The following is a 22,705-nucleotide window of genomic DNA, read 5'->3' on the forward strand; positions in this document are numbered from 1 at the left end:
TTTTTCAAACAGCTGCAACGGATACCGGTGGTCGCCGCTAAGGTTGGGTACTGCTATATAATCTATGCTAAGTGTACAATCTGCAGCTCATATGCCTCGAACGGAATATGCTACTTACCAGTATGCATCTGTTCTTGGCATGTAGAGCTGCAGAGTTGTACACGCCCACCCGCCTCCCCGGCTACCTGTATCCGTTCCAGTACATCTTATTTAGATACAACACATGGGTTTCTCACTGTTATTACTACGCTCCATCATTTCCCTGTTGGCGAAAAACAATCTGAGGATGGAGCCGAAGCCCATGCGCAGTACGGACCGAAGGAGGAGTCACCAAACTCGTGACTCCCAAAGACTATCCAAGAAGAAAAACAAACTGCAAACATCCGGGCCCAACACCAGATGGCGACCTATGCTAAGTGTACAACTCTGCAGCTCTACATGCCAAGAACAGATGCATACTGGTAAGTAGCATATTCCTTTTAATTCTTCTGAGAAAACTCCTGTTGTTAAGGAGTTGTTGATGAGTGTTGTGACTGGGATAGCTGCATACGTTGATAGCTGAATGTTTTTAAACATTTGAGGTGGAGAAGGGTCAGAGGCGCAGACTGCTGCCTTCGTCGCTTTGACAAGACCCAAAACTTCAGGTGATGATAGTCCTTCGAAGGCTTTGTAAGCAATGAGCTGAGGTGTTGTGTTTTTGTTGTTTAAATAAGAATCCAACATGCTTGCTTTAGCTGTGTATTGATTTTGCAGATCTTTTCTAGAGGTAGAACAGACGGGAAGAAAGTCAATCATGCAGCATTGCTAATGGGAATTGGTTTATGGTACTCAATTCACCTTTAAATCCTGCTCCTTGAGAAACTACGAAAATGTTTGGTGTTGATCCAGTGCGAGACCGGGAAGAATGGGGAATAACATGTACCAATACCCTCCCTGCGTCGCCGACCCGACATCACACTAGCTCATTCATACACACAGTTATTGGTGGGGCTCATAACACCAAAACTCACACGTCTCTCTCACTGAGTCTGCACACACAGGAGGGATGAGTAATTCAAGCGCTGGACATGTGGGGGAATACCTTATTACCTATAGGAAAATATTTACATTAAATACATCATGTACATCTGCATCTATAGAATCCTAGCTTTAACATCAAGGCCCTCCACCCACTTGGTCGACGGACCAATTAGTTGGATTGGTTGATGGTGATTGTCAACACCAGCTTAACCTCACTACAACAATATATTGAATTGTATAATTAATTGACTTTAGAAGAATCACGAACACCTGAAATCATTTAAAAGATTTGATGTAATTAATTTGCATAAAGGAAATTATCATTTATTCTCTCAATATTAATTTTCACTTGAGCATTGCCATTTATTCAGGACATAAATCAAGAAACTTTTAATTAAAAGTCATGAAGAGAAAATGTAGGTTTGCATTCATTTCATTATTCTCAAAATGGTTAAAAATCAATCCTTGGTCATGTAACTGACAGAGGGTTCCAAAATGAAGGATCAATGAACCATAGTTAAAAACATGCATTTAATTCGAAAGATTTCCTACACTAAAACCTTCCTACCCAGCACTAAAACTCCAACGTACTTAATTAACCCTTGACCTCCTCCACGACTTCTCTTACCCAGGCTAGTGTCCCGCAACGATCTCGAACCTACAGGGGTCATCAGTGCACAGTCTGGCATAATTCCAAGCTCCCAGCATCTCTCCAAAGCAGCTTTTCTCCTCCGCCTTTTCTCACCACAAACCCCAATTTTGGTCAGATATTTATGCTGTGTTTGCTGGCTCTCTACCCTCAAATGTTTCAACTCCTGTTGTTTCCCTTGCTCTGATTGGTCATGACAATGCAGTTCTCAGCTCTCAGGATGTCTGTTCATAACAATGTAATTCTCAGCTTCCAGGATGTCCAGGAATAACAATGTGGTTCTCAGCTCCCAGGTTGTCCATGAATAACTTTATGTTTGACAAGCTGATAAATACAAATTCGACTGTCCTACAGTTTATTAGCAGGCATTTAAAGGTTCATTGGCAGGCATTCAAAGGTTCATTGGCAGGGATTGAACTGTTCAGTGTCAGGGATTCAGCTGTTTCCACGTGGTCATTCTTTGGCAGGCATTCGACTGTTCTTCCTTGGCAGGCATTCAGCTGTTCTCTTGCTATCATTCTGGCTCTCAGAAATTCACAGGCATTCACACCAAATGGCCTCGAACATAGTCAGCTGGAGTTGCAAAGTTCAGTCTAGCACAGGGCATGCACGAGGTTCCTTCAGCCAGATGATGCAAGCATTCTCTACTGAGCAGAACCGGGAAAAACTAAGCCATCTTGAAACTGGCCACCAGCCAAACTACAGTAAACACACACAAAGAAAATGTGAATACACAGAAAATAAGTGTTTTCTGTCTCCCCACCCACCAGGGCTAATATTTATCCCCTAAAAACTGTTACCTAGCGGAAAAGCATCACAGGGCAAGCCATTAAAATGAAACAAAAGCAGCATGCAATGCACAATGTACACTACAACATAGACATGCACTATTACACTACTTAAATGCACAAAATAGATTAAACGTGCGTTTTACACCATTAATTAATATGTTAATCAAACCTGTTAATGCAGAGCATTTCCCACATGTAATATGTGTGTTTGGTTAATACACAGCAAACAAAATCAATATATTACTTTGTTATGGGGGGTGATTGGTCTGAACGGGGTACACACAAAATCTTCTGTACTCTGCTCCATCAATCCCCCCTTTGATGATTTCATCATCACCAAATCCCAAACCACCCATTCATCCCACTAAATTGTATTTGATCGGACACTTCTTCTCAATAATTTTGTTAATTCAGCATATTTCTTTGTCATTTCTCCTGTTCTCGACAAAAATGTTATTTTTAGTTCTAAATCTAAAACGTACTTATCCTTGTGAAGTGCAGTTCTATCTACTTGTGCAACTATTGGTACATTATTAACAGTACCATTAGTAAAATGGTACAACATGAACACATCCTACACCCAAAGCAAAAATGTTATATCTATTTTTAGGACTGTCCATATCCGCAATGGTATCTAAGTTAACCCATAAATGAAATCTACTAAATATGTACCGTATGTACAAAGTGTGTTTTCACACTTGAATGACTTTCTGTCCTTTGCCCCTTCTTTTATTTTAACCACTTGGAAATGGTTCATGAAAAATCGTTTTCGTCTTGTGTGCTAAAACCCAGAAGGGTTTTCTGTAACACTGTTAGGGTGGCCTCAAGTCGTTTCCTTTGTCCTGCTCACGGTCGTTGTCACTGTCCCTTTCCTTTCTTAAATCTACTTCTTCTATCTTCTGTAAGACTATGTAAGTCCACTCAGGTGGCCTGTTCAATTTCTCCTGTTCTAACTTGTTTGTCATTTCAGAGATCTGATCTTCAAGAGCTGTGGTTCCTTTTCTCACTATCTTATACTTGAGTCTCTTTACTCCGTTGGGCCACATGTGTGAATCATCCTTCTCCATAGGATCACAGTCTTTGTTCAGAATTTCCTGATCATCCGTTTCTTCTTTAATGTCAGACAAGATAACTGTCAGGATTTCTGAACCTTCTTCTCCCTTGCTTCCAGTCTCTGTGTCTGCTTGTATTTCACTTCCCCTTATCTTGAACTGTATGATTTCTGAGTCTTCTGTTCTCTCTTTTTCCTGTACTTGCCTCTGCTCTTGACTTTGTTTCTGTCCTAGTTCGGCTGTACCGTCTAAATCGTTGTCAGGTGAAAAATCGTTGAGTCTTACACCTTGCTGTACACTCGCAGAGTCTGTTGATCTAGTGTCACCAGTTTCACAGTCTGCTTCTCTTCTGTTAACAGCTTCTGGTTGCTCAGCACCTGATTCTGAACTTGTATCCGAAATCTGCAGTCTATTTCTCAGTGGCCTATCTTGTGGATCAGGTACATATGCTTCTCTCATTGCTCGTCCCACTAGTATCTTGCAGGGATTTAAACCTGTCCTTCTGTCAGGTGTACTTCTCATGGTTATTGGAACTAGGGGCAAAACATTCGGCCATTTCAAGTCAGTGGAATCACACTTTTTTGCTAATTTGACTTTCATTGTGCTATTCACTTGCTCACCAACTCCAGAAACTTCTGGACAATAGGCACAATGCAGTTTCTGTTTAGTCCTCAGTATTTCACAGATCAGACGGATAACTTCGTTGGCGAAATGAGTTTCCCTATCTGTGTGTGCCTGTCCATGATACATGCGTGCAAAATGGGCAAACATACTGTAGGGCATAACAGCTCTTTCATCTTGGTAAACCCAAACATCATCCTCTTCTTTTTGTGTGCCACCTTCTTTCACCCATGTTTTCTTGTCCTCATCGCTTGCCTGATCCTGCAACTGCCTCACTTCTTTCCATGTTTCTACTGTGTTAGTAAGCATGAGATATTGGGAAAAGTGTCTTCCTTCGCCCGTGCCTGATTCAAAGAACAATTCAGTTTTGTGCAATAATTTGCCAATTCATCTGCAAACCAATTCCCTCTGGTAATGTAGTCAGTTTCACATTTGTGAGCATCAGGACATGCTAATGATCCCCTATCAACTATTCGTTTCTTCTTCTTTCTCCACCTGCTTCTCCATTTCTCAACATCCCTCCTTTTTCTCAATGAGCAAGCAAAAGCTTCTCCCTCATTCTGCTCATTATTTTCCTCAACTAAATCTGGGGGTTTCTTTTTCTTATCCAGTTTCCCAGCTAGGTCTGGTGGTTTCTTTTTCTTTTCATGTTTTCTTGTGCACTTGTCTCCTAATTTCTCAAACCCATTGCCTTAAAAAATATATTTAGTTTCTGCAACGTGCAATTGCATTCCCGAAGAACACATTGTCTCATTTGCCTCTTCATTCATATGTACCCTGAAGCTTTTCTGAAATGGAAAACTTCTTGAAACATTAATTTCATATTTTTGAGCCAAATCGGTCAGTCTACCATGTGTAGTTACTGCACATGTATTTATTTCCTTACTCAGGGAAATTAATTATTTTTCCTGACACTGGTTCACATTTTCATGATTTAAATAGCAAGGACTGTTAATTTCTTCATGCTGAAATGTTGAATTTAAAACACTAAGCTGTTTCTCTCTTTCGGGCTCTGGGTTAATTTGTTCCCCCATGCTTTCCATCTTTTTAATTACCGCTGCTTCCTCAAACCATGTTCAGGGGCGGCTGGTGGATTTTGAAACTCGTGAGGCGAAAAATTTGTACCCTTGTACAATGCGCGAGCGAGCGAAGCAAGTGAGCCCGAATTGAAAAAGGAGGGTGCGGGGGGATTCCCCCCGCAAGAAAATTTTGCAAAAAATGTATTCAAATGGTGGGTTTTACACCACATATTTACTGTAAATTTTTGCAAAAACGGGATCCAAATATAGCATTTTAAAGCACAAGTGTGAAGAAAATATTACAAAAATGTGCCCAATCCTCTAACTGGTCTGATTGCAAAACGACCCCCAAGCCAAGCACCAACAGCCAATGGGAAGAGGCCCTCTAAGTGTTTTCTACCTGTAACACTCTTTACTGTATTGGTCAATGAAGTCATCAAGGCTCACACCATTGGTAAGACCGTACATTGCAAATACTTTGAAAATTAGATGGCGAAAGAGATCCATCCAAGGATTGCAGTTCATCCTTGATTTTTTTAAGATTAGCCAGACAAACAGAAATTATATTCCAGCAAACTGTGTTTATTTTGCGAAATATAGCATTTATATACTATAAATGTACACTGACAAAGTCCACATAACAGAAATTGAGGTGCAAAGCATACAAACCTGACAAGATTTTGGGTGGAAAGCAAAGATATACTGAAAAAGACAGATATGGTTTATAAAGTGTTTCAAAATTTACAATAGAGAAAAAGGAGTTAACACAATAAGTTTAATTTTTAAATTGAAACATAAATAATAAAACATATAAATGTAGAGCATTGCAAGAAAAAAAATTGAAATCAGTGAAGAAAGTAGTTTGCATTTAGGGCCTCATTTATGAGGTTTTACTGTAGGGCAGAACAGTAGGCCTTCCTGCTGCCCTACAGCAAAAAAAAAAGGGCACAAATGTACCGTATCTATCAGCAGATACGGCGCATTCGTGTCCTTTCCCCATGCACCGGCACACAATAAGCTGCTGTGCGCCAATGCAGGCACTGTTGCACCATGGGCCACTGGTGCCTGCACTGCTGGCAATTACAAGAGGCGTTTTCCTCTTTCCCTGTGTGCTGCAGCAGGCACTATGCATAGAAAAAAGAAAAATGAGGCGAAATAAAGAGATTTCTCCGCGTTGTACCTCTGTAAGTTTTTGGTGCTGCTTCAGATTACCGATGTCTCCCTCCCTGCACTACAGAGTAGAACCGTCTGATCACTTGAAGGAACCCTACGTGAACGATGTGTTGTCACTGCAGTCTGGTAAAAAACTAAACGGGCCGGCTGCCTGTGCCAGGGCACAAAACAGAGCCCGATTAGAGACCTGTTTCGAGGCCCCCATTAAAAAAACGCAGGGGTTCAGACTCTGCCCACTTAAAGCTCTGGGCAAGCCCACTCTCCTTCTCTGCGATACTGCACATTTGAGCAAAATAAATGGAATGCATTCGACTTCTGGCCTCCTCACATTCACCTCCTCTGAGATATGGCATCCGCCACAGGACAGGAAGTGGGCAGACGTCACGGGCCTTGCGGGCCTCTGTCTTAGGAATTAATATTACAGATCAATTGCAATATATTTTGGGGAGATTTACATGAATTTTGGACAGTCAGCTGCTGCTGCACATTGCTCATAACTGGGCTCTAACACTGATTAATTGACGGAGTCAAATGACCATCTGGTTGGATTTGTTACCATATGGGTATCAACTATGTTCTAAATGGTTTTGATTTGAATGGCCTGCCTGATGTGAGTCATTCTCATAAGAAAGGATGTGTTCCATACTCTGTAAGAATTTGACCAGTGGCATTGGGGGTGTGTGAACACAGAAGAGACAGATTATCTGCGTTTATTGGGCTATACTCGGAATTTCCGAGCCGTATACCACCACCTCCTTAATATTAACTATTTAACTTAACACGGTTTGCTGTATTCAAACCTACAATTGCTACCCGTTTTTCATATCACAGTGCCACAATTGCAGGGTTTGAGTTGGTATTAGAGTGCCATCGTTTGAAGTTGTTAAGTTGATAAGTCGTCCTTGTATTTTTATGAATGGAATTGTTAAAAATGGCACACAAAGGCGCACAGGGCCTCAAAATGTCTGCTATCCAACTAACGAAACCAAAAGTTACCAACAAATTGCACAATGTACGTACGCCACCAGGGCAAGGCAGCAGGTCTCAAAGCCACCCTCCATCCCTCCACCACCACCACCCCACCCCCGCAACTACCCATCATGGAATCAAAGTCACCCTGCCGGCCGGGCCCCAAAGGCGTCAGTAAAATAAATGATCGCAGCAGTGACAAAATGAAAAACAACACTTAAACAGTTTAACTGTTTAATCTTGTTTTTCATTTTAAACAGTCTTCAGAAGTTCGGCACCGATGTTTTAGTATGAGGTCAAAGACCAGACTTTATAGCCCTTGGAAAAATGCTGCTTGCAACCCATGCCTAAGAACATACCTCACGCACAAATAAAGTGTGCACACATATGGAAGTCTTGCCTGATCGTTAACAGCATAGACCCCATCAGAGGCGTAGCTAGAGCTTATGGCGCCCTGGGCTATCCCTCAGATTGCCGCCCCTGAGGGGGGGGGGGGGGGGGGGGGGTTGCTGGGGAAAAAGGACGGCAAGCACTTGAAAGAGGACCGAGAGACACATACTATCGCCGCTAATAGTTATCTCGATCATGCAAGTTACATGCACATACATGACACGGTCCAAGGCTACACAGTTGAATACACCGGTGATTGGCAGTGACTGGCAGTACACAAGAGAATACACAGACTGCATGATCTATCTGGGGACTCAGAAAAAACGCATGTGACATCCATCAGAGAGCTGCATGAACAATTACCTGATAATCCCCTCAGCACAATGCAAACATGCACATACATGACACTTTTCAGGCATCCATCATCTACAGCTGACATTAAATGACCATTCATCATGGTCCCCCCATTAAAGCAGTGCACTTTGTGATCTGCATGGTACATGTTCTTTGCAGCAGGCATATTAACCCTCTGTGCTACCTTTCCAGGAGTCAACCCTTCCACTAGACAAAACTCGGATCTCTCTCTAGGAAGAACATTAATCACCGAAGTTATCATGACATTTTTATTGTTTCTGAAAATTGCTGAAGGCCAGGAAGGTGGCAGCAAGTTTTTTTATAGCATAATATACTTGCAAACACTATGCACCCACCCGAAATAGGTACCCAGTGCGGTCACACAGTTTGCACCGCCCTAACCTGCTCAAGGTTCATGTGACTTCAGTGACAGAATCTCAGTGACTGGATCACTGTTGTTCTAGGGTGTGCTGCTTCATAGGCCTGTCCGCAAGACTGGAGATGAATTTCAGTATGGATTGTGGTGGACAGGCCTTCAAGGTTAACTCACAATTTACACCACTAGGGTACACCTGCTTGTGCTAAGACATCAAGCCTTCTAAGGTCTAGTGGGGCCTTCTAAGGTCTAGCATGGGAATATGCTCCCTCAGTAGAGTGGTCTGGTGGACTGGTCATGAAGGCTGAACCCAGTTCCCCAGTTCCAAATTGGATAGCACTGGCCATAGTGCCACATCCTCTCCCCCACTGAACATCATACTGCCCCACTGAGAGAAACTCGCACTGCCTTCAGCTACAACCTAATTGTGCCCGCTATAAACACTTGGATGTGGCTAAATTCAAATTATGCACTTGATAAGAGTAATATGCTGCCTAAAAAAAAAAAGTAAAAGCAAACACTCATAGGGAATGCCAGGCCTCACAAAAATGTCAAGATAACTCGTGTGATTAATTATCTTCCTGGAGAGAGATCAGTGTTTTGTATAGTTGAGGTTTTGATCTCTGTGAAGTTAGTGCAGAGGGTTAATACGCCTGCTGCAAAGAACGTGTCCCAAGTTGATTTCAGAGTGCATATAATGTGAACACATCAGCAGGTTACTGCTTTCAAAAGAGACATCCTTTTGTTATTTGCAATTTATAATTGAAAGTCCTAATATTCAAGAGTGAGATATTAACTTTCATCACAGAACTGTATACACACTGCAAAGCATACATTAGAACATTGATTAATGTTGTGTAAAGGGTTAATTTGACTAGAAATCGATTCTTATTATTAAAGAAAACTCCCAACTATGCTGTTCCTTTTTGTGCGTCTCCACACCAAGCACTCTTAAACTATACTGCCTACCACAATAACGCCTATTTGTGCACCTGTCGATTATTTGGCATTTGCATTTTTCATTTCCCAAACTACATGCATTAATTAACTAATTACACATTGTCAACATACTCCATTATGGTAAGCAGACGTGCGTTTTCCGGAAATCTGAACTACTTTATAGCACTTTACAGCATTGCAAACAACCTTTTTGCGGAGGTTTTGCTGATCCACACAGGCTTTTATATAATATTTTCATCAATATTGGGTGGTATTAAAATGTGTTATCAGGTGGAATGGGGGTGGGTTTATCTTGTGCTAAGAATTTTACGAAACTTTTAGCTTCGTTATCATTACGGGGATCAGGGAAATACATTAAAAAAATGACCCTCCAAGGACAAAACTACTGATAAACCATTGCTGCCTGGAAGAATGGCGTTTGGGACACGATAATAATAGGTGCACATTAGCACAACTATACGTTTCAGTTACAGGCTGACCATGTGGTGACCTTCTTTCACCTCCAACCCCCTCCCACCCCTCCCGACGGAGGCACTCACAGCCAGGCACTGCTAAGCCACCAAGGGAGCGCCTACAGAAAAATGTTGTGTAAAGAGAGGCGAGCAACCAAAAATGTGACTTAACGACAGGCAGATCAAAAGTACATGAGTCGCTTCTTCTGCCTGCTGGCTGCCTCAATGAAACGTGCACGGTGCAGGACCAATTATTTAGAAGGAAGTACACCGGCCGGGCCTTTCACTGGCAGAGTCTGCCTGTAAAAGGCCCGGCCGGTGTTATTTTTTTATTTTGTTCACGACTCACGCACGCTTTAATTCAAGCTTCTAAAGCAAGCTGCAGCCATCAATCATTATTAGTGGGTCAGAGTTCACTCGGCTGTACTTACTTAGTCAGTGGCTCACCTCTACCTCCTCCAGGAGTGTCGAGCTCATGTTCTCTCGCGCTGGGCTCCGAGTGGCAATGACGCAGATCCCAAACAAACTGGAAAATTCTGGGTTGACCCCTCCCCCAGACCCCAACACACCAATCACTTCCTAAACAACAACTGTTACTGGGCCTCTCTCGAGGAAGAGGCAGAGGCTACTGCCACACCCTCACTACTTTCCCGAAGCTGAACTGGCCTGCCCCCAGCCATTGGAATTAATGGGGAGCTTCTGACTCCTCCCTGGGCTCGACGAAATTCGCCCAATTTAAAAGTTGTATTCCGGCAGTGATACACAGATCCTGCCCACCTGTGTGTCGTCACTGCTCTGCTTTCTGGCTTCAGGTCGAAGAAATCTTCGCCCAGCCAAAAGCATGCACAGAGGCAGAGCCAAGAGCCATCACCCCCCACCCCCTCAAGGAAAAACCCAGATTTGCCCATATTTGTTCACTGAGCAGCCAGGCAGCCAGCACAATTTATTGCTAGCTGCTCGGTGTTCCAGCTCGCATTTTTTTTAATCCCCCAAGGGTGGCAGGGCGGCGCCCATCTCGCCCATTAACACCAGCCGCCCCTGGAAAAATCCCATCTCCAAGTATATTTGTTTTATCCTGGGCTGTGAGTGCTGTAAACACCATTGTTGCCCCATCTTTCAATGCTTGGGCTGTCTGGGGTACTTTCTGTTCAATAATCTGTGATTTCAGAGATTCTGAAATAAACCCTGACATATTTACTCCTTCTACAACTCTTTGAACCTTTTGAATAGGACCCATATTTATTTGGACAGTCACAATGTGTCTAGGCACTGTCTGTGCATCTGCAGCTTGTAGTTTTTTCACTGAATCAGTCACATTTAAAGCAGTAACACCTGGAGGTATCACTGTCAGTGCTGAATCAACAGGTAGTGGGTCAATCTGAAATGTCTGCACATTTCTCTCATTCTGTATTTCTCTCTGTTCAACAGAAGCAGTAGCCACTGTAGTACTTGCTGGTACACTATTTTCAGTATTTTTAATGGGAACCACATAAAGTGGCGGACACTCAGTTAACAATGCATCCATTATTTCTTCCCCTGAATCATTATTTATTTGAAGCTTTTTATCAACATCAATTTCCTTCTCCTGCATCTGGTGCTTTACCTTTTTATCCTCACTTGCTTTGTCTCTTGCTGCTTTTTCCCACATGCTTAAGGCCTCAAATAGTGCAGCTCTAGATGGTGTATTTCTTTCACATAACACTTCCCTTAATTTGTCAATAACTTGCAATTCAAAAGTACCATCTTTTGGAAACCTCAAAGGACCCTCTTTTTCAGTAATCTTGCACAATTGGTGAACCCACATACATTAATTTTGTCCCAAATTGGTAGACATAAAATGCACAGGTGTTCCTTCAGGAGCATCACCAACAAAAAACAAATGTTTCACTTTACCTCCAAACAGCTTCTTTAAACCTTTAAACAATTCCATTTCTGCAATATTTTAATGCAATTTATTTTCTCCAATCCTGCCACGATTGACAGTTTCAGTCTGTTTAACTCTTGCTACTGACCCCTTCATTACAAACAGGGCTCACTACACACCCACTGTCTCATCCAGTGCCAGCATGGCCCTTTGGGACGTCAGTTTTCCTCCTGCTACTAGCCCTCTCTTTACAAAACCTTACAGCAATCTTTTTATTACGTTCTCTTTTAATCAAAATCTGTTAGTAACGACATAAAAAGGCCACCATTATCTGTTTCGCTAACCAAAGTATAGTTAATGACCTTTTTCACAAGAATTCCGTCTTTCCCGAGAGCAGCGCTTACCTCTGCTCTACTACGGAATCGTTACTTCCGTTGATAAAGTAGCACATCCCTCTACTTCACCCTTCTAACAAGCATCAGCTAACCGTTTCTCCAGAATTTGGACACCTAGTTGGAGATCCAATGCTCCTGAGAAATAAAACCAGATTTTCACAATTAACCTAAATGCTATTTCATTCACATACTATCATACGGAAAATGTAGTTCATTTACACAGAATTCTGTCTTTCCCGAGAACAGCGAACAGTCTGTTCTACTACAGAATTATGACACACGTTAATAAAGTAGCACTTCCCTCTACTTGATCCTTCTAGCAAGCTTAGGGAACACCTATTACCTTTCCAGTGATAAGCGTAATCAGAGTGCCTTTTGGACCCCTGGTACCTAAGACCAAAATTTCCCAGGTGACCTTCGCTACCATACACTTCTCTCATACAGAAAAGGTCCCTAGCAGTAACACATGACGATGTTACCAAATCGAACCCAGACAATGCGTCGTGCAACTCCAATCGTCACACGTTTTCCCCGTGTACCTACAGGGCAACAGCAATTCCATCTTTCCCGAGAGCAGCGCTTACCTCTGCTCTACTACAGAACCGTTACAAACTTCCGACTTCCTACCTCCCAGAAGCCGTGCAAACAACATAGAACTCAACGCGACTCAACATAGAGTGTTAATACATAAACCAATACTTTCCCACAATCAATAATCTATAAGCAATTTACAAGCAATAATCACCAAACCAAAACAATAAAAACCATCATCTTGCTACCAGAGTGTCCCAAATAAACCTTTTTAATCTACAGAATTGAGCTCAGCATAACCAGCGCCTACCACAGAGATGGCACCAGGAGAGATGCCATTGTGGTGGAAAAATGATTAAAGCGCTACGTGCGCTGGGGTGACAGGGTAACAATAGGATGAAAAGTATGTGAACAGCATTAGTAATACTGTGCACTGGACCCCGCCTCTGAGGTTATTGAGCCAACACCAGGCCCAGTGGTACTGGGGCCTAGGACCAGCCTCAGAATGTCATCAGTTGGACTACAGGACCTCATAACAGGTTTCTGCTGAAATAAAGAACCCTCAGGACAGGGATTTCAATATGAATCTTGACAGCATTGAAAGCTTCTGGAGTTACAGTGAAAGGGGTCTCTCCTCTAGGATACAGAATAAAGAGGTATTTTAAGTTACCATGTCTTCATTCGATGTACATTGAGGAAGATACAATGGCCGGGCTCTGCTGGGTCCAGCTCTGGGGCTGTTCTGTTCTTATCTGCTAGGATCCTGTACCGTTCCCTTCTCTTCATTACACCCAGAGTCATTACTGCATACTTCATAATACAGATCCTAACTCAGAGCTCCTTTGTTAGGATGACCTAAAAGGCTTCAGAGGCCTGATATTGGGACTAACGAGAAACGCTTAGAGCTTTATTAATGATGTCACCAAAGCTCCTTGTTGTGGTTTTACTTATATTATTACATCCTCTTTCCTGCCCATGTGTGTTACTTGTACTTCCCTTGCCAGTGTTGCTGGGCTGTGTTCTGTATTCTATCTGTCATAGCCTAGCAACAGAATGCTGGCAAGCTCTGACATTTGTAAGTCAACTGCTGTTTGGACTGGTGGTCCTTTCACTGTATCTGGAATAAATATCCTATACTTATTGGATTGCTCCTTGGACTTCTTTTATCATCTGAATCTTCTTTACACTGGCGACGAGTGTCCTGCGTGGGGACAGGAATTCATGACCACCAGTTTCCCCAAATTGAACCCATTACCTGTTCCAGCGTTTATTCTGTAAAGTGCAGGTACTTTGCCTATTCAATGTACTTATTGACTAATTTTTCTCCTCACGGTACTTGAATCCTCTCCTACTATTATTGACTGTGTGTTGTTGGAAGCTAAAAGGAAAACTATTACGTTAAACCATTCGACCGCAGTGAACTAAAGTTGTTCTGAAACTAATTATACTGCTTTTCGACATCTAGAATCCGAAGTTTGTTGTGGCAGTGTTTGCATTTATCCTGAACCGCTTCTACAGAATGAGCATGGAGTGTCAGCGTTAATCTGCGTTAATCTGCGTTAATCTGCGTGTCATTTGTGAGACACTATTTAAGGCGCCCTGCTGTGTGTGACTGGATGGCTTGTTGGCCTGCGATTCAATTTTGAGACATTGTGGTGCAGCATTTGAGTTGCGTGTACCTGGTGGTTCTCCCTGAGGATACATTTCAACAGGCTGCTGGTGGATATTGGCCAACTACCATTTTTGATTTTCAAAATATAACTTCACGCGCTTCACTCACCTGATAGCCGAACGCTTTTCCGTGACGCGCGCTTCATCATTGTTGACTTCACCGTCACCTACATGCCTTGAACCACCCGGCTGACATCGGCTGACGCTGACGCGACATGCCGCCATCTTCTTTCAAGCAAGTGGACACTGCCAATAGCGTTGCGCCAACCATTACGCTACTGTCTTTTACGTGTATCAGAAGAGGGTGTTTAACTTGTCACGCTGCTAAAGTACAGTGAAGGAGTGTGGAAGACAGGGGCACAAGGTTGGAGGAATGAGAACAGAGAGCCAGGATTGATAAAGATGGGGGAGGGGGGTGGAGGCTGACCAGGAGGAAGAAAGGGGTGGTGGCGCTGGAGGGGCAGAGAGACGGAAGAAAGAAACAGAGGCGGAGAGAGACACACTGTGAGAGAAAGAGACAATATGAGTAGAAGGAGGATAAAGGAGAGGCAGGGAAAAGAGGTGGTAGGTCTGGGTGAGAGAAGGGGATAGAGAGGCAGACGGAGAGAAAAAACAAAAGTCTGGCGAATGGTGTGCGATGTGCGCGCTATGTAAGGGTGCCCGCGAGCAATGCTCTTCATGAGCCATGAGGAGAGAGGAAAGCCAGATGGGGACTGTGCGCGTAATCGTGTGCGCAACCGAACGCTTTAGGCCACACAAAAAGCGTGTGGTGAGCTTTTTGAAGCCCACTTACTAAAAGTCTTGCCAGAGCATCGCATTCGCTGGCTCAAGCGAGACCTAAAATCAGGGACACGGTTAGGCACAGTGTGGAATTCACAGCAGCACTTGAAATATAAGAGAAGGAAGAGAACCAAAAACACAAAGGAACAAGCATTTCCAATTCAATAGGTCTGGCATTTGCGAGAGTTAGAGCTATGGGTTTTGTAGATGACAATGGGTTATCTATGTCTTTTGGTTTGAAGTGGAGCGGATGTATGTGGTTTGGAGTGGAATTATGTGGGTTGAATTGGAATTGTTGTGGAATTGTGTGGTGTTTTGTGTATTTGTGTACTGGAATTATGTGACATGGTGAATACATAGGGTGAGAGCTGCACAGAATATATCAAAAGGAAAATAGAGAAGGATAGGTAGTTTGTGCACGAAGTGGTGAATGGAACAGAAGACAAAAAGGAGGGACAAAGAGGCGTGAGTGACCACTAGCAAGGAAGGATTTTTAAAGGACACTGATATAGGCAAATGAAAAGCAATGGCAAGCAATGAGCAGATTTGAACTCTATAAACCATAAACACGCAACAGAAGCTTGGTGTAGAAGGTGGCTCCGCACCCTTACTATCCCGCTCCACACACAAGTATGTACAAGTTATGATTCAGCTCTGGTGTTAATGACATGCTGCGGGAATGCGGCAGACATTCCCAGTATCTGCCGGCTTAGACGGTACCGTGGGAATCACCGAATGGGACAGCCATATTAGGGATCCGTTGTGCAAAATAGAGTGGCAAAGGCACAAAGTGAAAGCAGAGTGCCACTCTGCAAGCACGGCTGGGGTTTGTACGTGTGTGCCTGTTGAAGAGTGTTCAGTGTGGCCCAATATAATTATGGTCTAAGTACAAAAAGAGAGAGTTTCCCAGGTTTTTTATAGATTGATTGTACTTGCTAGTGAGAGCCGTTTTTAAAGTGTTGGTCCTGAAGAAGGTGTTACATAATATATACTGCACCGAAACGGGTCGACAAGAGGACACAATTGTATTTGTTGCTTTTATATCTCAATCTTTATTGTACCTTCTATTTTCATTAAGTGTTTGATTTTATGTTAGATTGCTCACGGTGCCATGGCCCTAGGTTATGATTTATATGTATGACGTGGCTGTGTCAGCTGATCTAGCATTACTGTTTTAATGTACAGGGGCGGCAGCTACTTATAGGGGTCCACCTAAGTTAGGGGTGAAGCAGTGCTCCCAGCTTGAAAATAAATAAACAGAATTGCAAAGTTGATGGTCTGGGAGTTATCCTAGCCAAGCTCAGGGTAGTTCTACTTTGGCTGAGACCAAAGGCACCACCAATGAACATCTGGGTGGGGGATATGATGGAATGGGCCATGGCGGGATAGGGTCAAATAAAAATGGAGCGAAAAGATGTTAAAGTGACAGGATGATGCTGACTAGGTGTCAATGCTACAAAAGATGTTGTGTCCCCTGAATACAAGATCTTAAGGAAGCTCACAGCACTGGCTGAGGTGAGTTTGCTGGACGTAGGAAACTGGCAGTGACCTTTAGCCTTTTCTATTGGGGTAAATTAGGAAGTGGAAAACCCGAAGGTCAATAGCAAAAGATGCGACAGGAAAAGTAGTCATTTTTTGCTGTTAATTCTGTACTGTTATCTTTATTATCAACAAACACTGTCCAACACGGGTTTCACAACTTTAATGTTGCTTTTTTGGGGGGTCATAACAGTTACTTTTACATTGCAACCATCATACGAACAGTTAATAAACACAACAAGATACAGAAGGAAAAAAAGACTGAAACAAATAGTATGAAAATAAAAAAGCAATCCTTTAGTTTCAGCAGCTTCCAGTAGGATAGGACGTGTGATGAGGTCAGGAGGCCTGTTGTGTGTGTTCTTGCATAGTTGGGCACAGCGCCGGATATGCTTGAAGGTATGACTGGGAGAGAGTAAAGCACACTGGAGCCCTTCTGCATGGTAAGTAAAGTGCCATGTGGGTTTGCCTGCCCTTAGACGTGGAACGAGATAGAAATGTGTACCTGGTGTTTGTACCCACGTTTGTGTACAGAATGTCCTTATCATGGTTGTTGGACTTGGCCCTTCTGGTAGGTTCACCCCTGAAACTTATTGCTTTTTATTGCGACCTGGTGTTAGTGATTTTTGGCTTCTGCACACTTTACCACTGTGTCCCAGGGTAAAGTGCGTGTGTGTAGTGAGGTTGGCCTGCCGTCCCATAGGAATGCATGGGGGAATGTATGTGTCCCTGGTAGTTCCTGATGCGTGGGGAGTGCAGGTGCGAGTTTGGTATGTGTGGACTCGTGTGATGAAATGCTGTGCGATGATGTGTGCGGCGTCAATGTACCTCGTGTGGAAGTGTCACTTCTAGAAGTTGGCATATCGGTGTGCAGTGTGAGATGAGTGCTTTGTCTGGCGATTGGCTGGCTGAGGTCATGTGATGGGCTAGGGAATCCCCAGAGTCAGGATGAGTCACCCAGTGGTGAATGGGGAGGTCAGCAGCCAGATGGGTGGGAGGAGTACACCTGGGACCTGAATAGGGCTGGGCTTTCCCCCACAAAATGCTGGCTCCGCCCCCTGTGGTGCGACTGATGACCCTGGCCTGTTCTGTGAATAGGGAGAGGGGCTGAGCAAAACAAAGTGCTCAAGAACCAGTTACATCTGGTTCGCCCCTCCCCTGCACCTTGAAACAAAGATAAACCTGTGTATAAAATGGGGCTGTGACCCCATGTAAGTTGTTCTCTGCTGATCCTAACTTGAGGGGGGCCTGCTGCTGCTGGGCGCCAGGAGAGACCGCCACTAGGGACTGCCTCCCTGCTGGAGGGCCCTGTGAGCTGGCCCCTGGGCCCAGTCTTTGCCCCCCTGCATCTAAGGACTGCGCCTGAACCTTGCCTTCAGCGCCTGGGAAGTGCTGTATCTTTAATTGCTGGTGAGCGCTTCTGATTTCGGTGGCAGCACGGAGCTGCGATCCTTTCAACAAGGGAATCCTCAGCATGGAGATTCCCTCGCAACATTAATCATTTACGGCGCGGGAGCACACCCCACATTGCCTGCCGTTTTAATACCCCTGGCGGGTGCCCACCCCGCCAGGAACCTTTTTGTGTAAGAAGAGCGTTGGGCCGCATCGTGGCTCGAGAACACTGCCCCCGACGTTAGGGCTCTAAACCGTAATAAGGCCCCCAACTGTTGGAGTCCTACTCACCCGGGCTTTGTCGGGGCAGCCTCCTGCTGGTCGCGCTGCAGGAGGTTTCTGGACACAGTAACCGGGACACGTGCCGGACCTGCGGGGCCCCGCACATCAACAGGCCACCTCCAGGCTGAAGACGTGGGAGCAGAGCCGAACAGAAGAAGCAGCCAGAGGTTTAACAGGGGAGCAAAGATGCTGAAGACGTGAGAGCAGAGCCGAACAGAAGAAGCAGCCAGAGGTTCAACAGGGGAGCAAAGATGCTGAAAACGTGAGAGCAGAGCCGAACAGAAGAAGCAGCCAGAGGTTCAACAGGGAGCAAAGATAGTGAAGATGTGAGAGCAGAGCCGAACCGAAGCAGCCAGTGGTTCAACAGGGAGCAAAGATGCTGAAGACGTGAGATCAGAGCCGAACAGAAGAAGCAGCCAGAGGTTCAACAGGGAGCAAAGATAGTGAAGATGTAAGAGCAGAGCCGAACAGAAGAAGCAGCCAGAGGTTAAACAGGGAGCAAAGATGCTGAAGACGTGAGAGCGGAGCCGAACAGAAGAAGCAGCCAGAGGTTCAACAGGGGAGCAAAGATGCTGAAGATGTGAGAGCAGAGCCGGCCAGAAGAAGCAGCCAGAGGTTCAACAGGGGAGCAAAGATAGTGAAGACGTTAGAGTCAGGCAGCAGAGATGGCCAGGTATTATAGACCTGCAGCAGAGACAGTCCAGTGCTCAGAGGCTAGCAGCAAAGACATGTAGACTCTAGATAGGGACAGCAGTGACAGCAGGTATTAATGGCAAGAGGAGGCTGTCAGGAGCTAAAGATAGACAGCAGAGGCGAGACTGACTGTTCCTGTTGGACCTGTCAGCCCTAGGGTGGTCTCCCCTTCTATTTTTGTATCGTGCCTCATTTTTTCCACCCTCAATTTTGTGTTGGACTAGGTCTCCGGGCGCCTTTTCATTGCCAATCAGTGTTAAGGTGCAGGTGCTCCCTTCTCCCAAGATGGCTGCCACAGGCCCCTGCTACTGCAGAGTGGTCTTTCATAGTAGCACCCTAGCTGCCAGGAGCTGGCTGGAACCCCACAACAATGTTGCGACTCCAGCCCGCCTTTTTGTCCCATAGGTAGAGTGGGGAAGCTCCTGGAATGTGCTGGAACCTTCTAGAAGGGAGGTGTGGTTTTTCTTTTGCCGCCTTGGCTAGAGGTCACCTGACCTAGGGCTACTTAAGAGAGGGAGGGAAACTTCTGTGGTGAGTTGGCCATTGGGGTGAAGCAGAGCTGGAAGAATCCACCAGGAGTGTAGGCGGTAGGGCCTAGCCAGGGACTTATGCCTCTGAGAGTGACAGGGTTTAGGTGCTGCCTCTTAAGTGAGTGAGGGACCCTGTGAAACCCACTGATCTTGCCCAGCAGTAGGAGGACCCAGAGACTCTCTGCCCAGCCTGACTAGGAAGGATCTAGTCGCCCTCTCCATCCCTACCCCCCTGTAACAGAACCCCTTTAAGGGCGCCAGATACATCTGCGCCAACAAGACTTCATCTAACATCTGAGAACAGAGACTTATATGCCAAGCACTGAGACTGCGTGTCCAGATTGAACTCTCAAACTTATATGCCAAGCACTGAGACTGCGTGTCCAGATTGAACTCTCAAACTTATATGCCAAGCACTGAGACTGCGTGTCCAGATTGAACTCTAAACCTTATATGCCAAGCACTGAGACTGCGTGTCCAGACTGACCCCTGAAGCCGTATGCAAAGCAGATTGAAGAGCCACCGGGGATCGACCAGGTATTAGCGCTGTGACCCCTGCGCTCCCTGACCTGGCCTGGGACCCCCGGCAGCGTGCTCCGCTGAGCACGGAACCCCCATCCTTAACTTGAGCCCCCCCCGTGACATGGAAGCCAGCGCGCTGACCGCCGCGGCCCGGAGGCCGGAAGAAGTGCCCTGCAGAGTCGCGAGGCCCGTGAGAAGTCCGGGGCCCCGCCGCTGCAGCTGTGTGAGAAGGTGCGCGAGGCCTGGGGCCGAGTTTCCCCATCGTCGCTGGAGCGGACGCCGTCTGACGCCGAGAACGAAGTAAGCCCGGAGGCTGGGATTGCCCCTGGTGCGCCCCCTACTGGTCGGGATCCGCACCGCACCCTCAGCCCGGGTCCCCTCTCCGTGGGAGTTCCCCCCTGCCAGCGTGACTGAGAGACCCCGCCGAGGGATCCTCTCCTTGTGCCCCCGTGACTGCTCTGAAGCGAGGTGCCCTACGAACTGCACCGGAGCCGAGAGACTCGCTCCTCCCGTCCCGGGCGCTTCCCGCTAAAAGCTTCGTGAGGCGCATTGACTGTCCTACCCCGCATTGAAGTACCTAGCGCCCATAACTACAAGTAGCGCTCTGTTATTCCTGTGCCGGATTGAAGTGCTACGTGTTGGTGATTACGAGTAGCGCTCTGTTATTCCTGTGCCATTTGGAAGTGCTACGTGTTGGTGATTACGAGTAGCGCTCTGTTATTCAGGTGCCATATTGAAATGCTACATGTTAGTGATTGCGAGTAGCACTCTGTTATTCATGTGCCATATTGAAGTGCTACGTGTTAGTGATTACGAGTAGCACTCTGTTATTCATGTTCCATATTGAAGTACCACGTGCTATTGATTACGAGTAGCGCGCTGTTATTCACGCCCATGTGGAAGTACTACGTGCTATTGATTACGAGTACCGCACTGTTATTCATGTTCCATAATGAAATGCTAAATGACATCTATTACGAGTAGCTCCATGCTAGATGCCCCGTTCTGAGGTCGTCACCAGTTAGCGCGCCTAGCGCCCTCTTCACCCCCCCTAAGGCGCTACAGGAAAGTGAAGCGCGCGTGTACCTCTAGGCGAAGGGTAGTTGTACCTCAGGCAGTACTGATATGTTATGAATGTCATTTGTGGTATTACCAGCTTATGAAATGTAGTGCTACCTCATGAACTGCATCTAACGTGATCTGCTTGGATAAACTTGAGTATTTACTTAACTCCTACCGTGTGGCGTCACTTATTGTGTGTGTTCCTTGTCCCATGTGAGGTGCGTGTTGTATGGTTGCTTTACACACAGACCTTTGGTGGCCCGACCGCTCGTGTCACGTTACCGAGACCCCAGGTCTTACATTGGTGGCGAGCGGTGGGATCCTTAGGACCTGTGACCATACAGCACCCTTCTGTGAGGCGAAGGGCGCCACAATTAAACGCCTAATTGTTCCAGAGCTCTGAAACCTTTGATTGCTGCATTGTTATTTCCACTGTCCAGGTTGAAAGTGCAAGAGTCCTGGTTAGCTGAGAACTGTTGCCTATCCCATAGGAATTTTTCTCCTTAGTGTCTAGGTCCCCACCTGCCAGAATGGAATTCTGGTTAGCTGGCCTCGAGGGGTACTCAGTGAAGCAACTAAGGGAGTTCAGGCAGGGGATGGGGGTGCCTGGGGTACGGAAGGCCAAAGGACCGGAACTCCGCACCGCCATTAGGGCATGGGTAGAAGCCCACCCAGAAGGGAGAGGGGATGAGGGACAGGAGGCACCAGAGGCACCTCAGGAGGAGAGCGCCCAAGAAGTGACCGACATATTGAATGTAGATGTGTCTGAAAATGTGCCCCCAGGGAGACGTTCTGGGGCCAGTAGTAGGACAGGGTCGAGGAGGAGCGCGTCCCCAGAGGAGTACGAGGACAGGAGGGAAGAGTGGCAGTTAAGGTGGGAGCTGGCCAAGCTAGAACAAGAGAAAGAAAGGGAATTGGCCAGAGTGGAACAGGAAAGAGAAAATAGGAGATGGGCAATGGAGGAGAAGAAGCTTGCGCACGAGCTTCAGCTAAAGGAGCTGGAGTTACGCGCCCTCCAATTGAACGCGTCCAATAAGGACAATGGTGGCAGCATACCTAAGGAACCTCAAGAATCAAAGTTCTACCTACCCAAAGAGGTAATTGCCAATTACACAGTGGGGGACGACATCATGAAATGGTTGGAGGCATACGAGGTAGCCTTGATGGCCCATGGGGTACCCGAGAGTAATTGGGGAGGTGGTTTATACCGGTATATACCTCCCAATGTTAGGGACACCCTGTTATATTTGGCCAAGGCGGATCAGGTAAGGTATGCCCCCATGAAAGAGGCCTTGTTAAAGAAGTTTGGTCTCAACCCCGAGAGGTACAGGCAAATGTTTCGTGGCAGCCATAAGCTGTCCACCCAGACATGGGTAGATTTTTTTGATTATGCGAGGAAGGCACTAGATGGTTGGGTGCGTGGCAGCGAGGTGCAGGACTACCAAGGGTTGTACGATCTTTTTTTAAGGGAGCACCTCTTGGATAAGAGCTTTCCGGAGCTGCGCCAACATCTGGTGGACCGCAAGTTGATGGATCCCCGTGAGCTTGCGGAGGAGGCAGATATTTGGGTGAGCACCCGGGTGTCTCACAAGGGCCCCGGGGGAGATGGCTCGAAAGG

At 45.7% G+C, this 22,705-nt stretch overlaps 2 protein-coding genes across 5 annotated transcripts in view; both read right to left on the reverse strand.

Annotated features, from left to right (window-relative positions):
* LOC146863492 (uncharacterized) overlaps nt 1-10,307 on the reverse strand; it is a 431,973-nt gene extending 421,666 nt beyond the window's left edge. Inside the window, exon 1 of the mRNA XM_085642932.1 lies at nt 10,258-10,307. The gene's annotated coding sequence lies outside the window, so the exon portion shown is untranslated. The remainder of the gene's footprint in view (nt 1-10,257) is intronic.
* LOC146863493 (uncharacterized) overlaps nt 1-22,705 on the reverse strand; it is a 289,267-nt gene that overhangs the window by 147,276 nt on the left and 119,286 nt on the right. Inside the window, exons 5-6 of one of the 4 annotated variants that reach the window (XR_014978260.1) lie at nt 5,822-5,854; nt 1,334-2,368 (exon numbers count right to left, since the gene is read on the reverse strand). The exons of 2 other annotated variants lie outside the window; for them this stretch is intronic. The gene's annotated coding sequence lies outside the window, so the exon portion shown is untranslated. Of the gene's footprint in view, nt 1-1,333; nt 2,369-5,821; nt 5,855-22,705 lie in introns of those variants that run through there. One more of the 4 variants, XM_085642929.1, reaches the window with a different exon arrangement.

Source organism: Triturus cristatus, chromosome 2_2, assembly GCF_964204655.1.
Source record: "Triturus cristatus chromosome 2_2, aTriCri1.1, whole genome shotgun sequence".
In the NCBI taxonomy this organism is placed as follows: Eukaryota; Metazoa; Chordata; class Amphibia; order Caudata; family Salamandridae; genus Triturus; species Triturus cristatus.